The sequence below is a fragment of the Halyomorpha halys genome, unplaced genomic scaffold, assembly GCF_000696795.3.
Source record: "Halyomorpha halys isolate HHAL.00 unplaced genomic scaffold, Hhal_1.1 Scaffold170.1, whole genome shotgun sequence".
NCBI classification, from domain to species: domain Eukaryota; kingdom Metazoa; phylum Arthropoda; class Insecta; order Hemiptera; family Pentatomidae; genus Halyomorpha; species Halyomorpha halys.
This window is the reverse complement of record NW_027107231.1, coordinates 1,493,112-1,495,654: the sequence shown is the minus strand read 5'-3', so window position 1 is coordinate 1,495,654 and position 2,543 is coordinate 1,493,112.

The window sequence follows — 2,543 nt, the reverse complement described above, 5'->3', positions numbered from 1 at the left end:
AAACTGGTGGGGGGGAGTTACGGTATGAGTCAGCTGTTATTTCGATGTCAGCTGACTGAGGGGATCAGCTGATCGAACGTATATAAGAGATGTACCGAATACAATAAAGCCAGTATGTTACAGCAGTTCAAACGTGTTACATCTTATTCCTTCTTCTTTTTTTTTGACATTTGACTTTCGCCGATACTTAACTTATATATATATACACATTTTTTTCCGTTGGCTCTACAGACCTTTTAGATCATTGGCCACCCGAACCAGCGTTCTCCACGCTTGCTTATCTTGGCTACTGCTTTCCAGTTTGACTACTGCATGCGGCTCTTTCCCATTTTTGTTGATTCTCTCTATCCATCTGGTTTTTAGCCACCCACGTGGTCTCTTGCCTACTATACTGGCGTTCATAGTTGTGTACAGGGGTCCTGATGGATTGCTTCGAGTCACATGTCACCACCCATTTTAACCCCTTTGCCTTTATATCATGAGATATTGACTGACCAATCTCTGCAAGCAGTTCACTGTTAGTTCTTCTGCTTCATGTGTTAAGGCTCTGATCCAGATCGCTTCTGTAATTGTACGGAAAACTTACCGCTCAAATCTCTTGATTCTGCTTTCAGGGTACCTGTTAGAGCCTAGATCTCACAGCCCACAGCCAATGTATATACACACACACAACATTCATTGTAATCCCACATAAAAATTCAATTGTTAAAAACTTATTCATTTTACGTTTTCCATTATTCATTTTACTTGTTTCAACTGAACAATTAATTGATAATAAACAGTAGTAGAAGAGCCTATTACAAAATTATTGTTAAATTATAGATACTGAATAGGGAGACGTATTCCCGAAATGTCCAACGTCCAAGAGAATCTCAAATACATATTTGATAAATAAATCAAACACTAGTATGTTTTAACATCTAAGGAAAGAAAAAAAATGGAAAATTAGAATTATTACAAATCAATAAAGAACAATATTTAACATTCTGAAGAGAGTTTAGAAAAAAGGTTCATATATTTAAATACTCCAGTAATTTTTTTACTAAAATGTAATTGTATTCTTTTCATTTTTCTGAAATTTTTTCCGGTTCACAAATCTTATGAAATTCATCTTTTAATAGCATACAAAAATATTTCTGAATTAAGATCATTTTTTCCCAAATCATTCGGTCATAAATAATTCTACACTATAATATATATTCATTTACATTGAATTTTGTCTGCTAGAATAAACCCACAGCACATCGTCCAATGTTATAGATTTAACAATATTATGGTGAAAATGACCTCATTCTGAAAATAATAATTTATATTACAAACCTTAAAATTTTTTCTTAAGGGCTTCTAAAACTAGCTTCTTAAGCCGCACTGGATCTGCCAAGAGTGGAAGGATATTGCATCAGCTTGCATCGCCTCTTTGATCCCTTTTCCTTAACCTTTGTTGTAACTAATTTACGGCCATGGGTACGTTTGTGGGTTTTTTCCATCAAAGATCTCTCTTTCACCTACTCTTAACTATTAACCCACGCCAATCATAATAGCTGCATTCATGAATATTGAAAATGTAAAACCATCGACATTGTTCCTTCATTTACATTTAGGGTTGTGAGCAAAATTGTTTAGAGTAAAGAAATCAAACTTTTACTTTTCTTTCTTTTTTTTTGATCCCTCTAAAACAGAAAAAAAAAGAAATTAGTAGGTTGCATTACGTACGGTTACTACCCTTTTCAACCATTGGTACTTGAATGTGTACAGTGAAATACTTATCTGGTGTTTTGATGTGTCCGTTCCATGTGGATTCGATTATAAAAAACATTGAGGTGAGGGGCCTCCTCGTGATGATCAAATAACTTTCTTTATCCCAATAGATGTATTTTAAGGAATATTCGGCTATCGAAAGTACCTACTAATTTTATTACAATAAGAATTACCTCCAGTTTTCATGGGAAGAATGTTATTTTTTTATTTATTTTCAAGTCCTCTTTATTTTTAAATATAGTTACAAATACAAATATATAATACAATACATGGAATATATACATACATAAATTTACATAATACCTTTGTTTGCCTATGGCAGTATAAGATAGGTCACAGGGTCCGCTGAAGGCGGTTGGGAGGACTTTTTTTTTTTCGAACCCTCTAAATAGAAATAAAAGTGAATTAATAAGTGCATTACTGTGAAAAAAGAAAAGTAATTCGTGTTGAGTGTTACCTTTTATTACCTTTGGGATTTTAAGGTTGCCTGTTATGTTTAATATCACATATGAGCTATCCATTCAAAACAGCTATTTTGAGTCCGGAGGTGAGGGGCCTCCTTGGGAGGACTTTTTTTTTTTTTTTTTTCCTAGCCCCTATAGAAAAATTTTTATTGTTGAAATTTATATATATATACATATTTACAAAATTGTTCTTTTACTGGAGCAGTGCTCCATTCTAAGGACAGGTTGAGATTTATAATTCTTTGATTGTATATAATGTTTAAGTAGACGAGGTGCTGGGGCACACTTCGTTTTCTGAGTTTTATCCTACATACTAAAAAC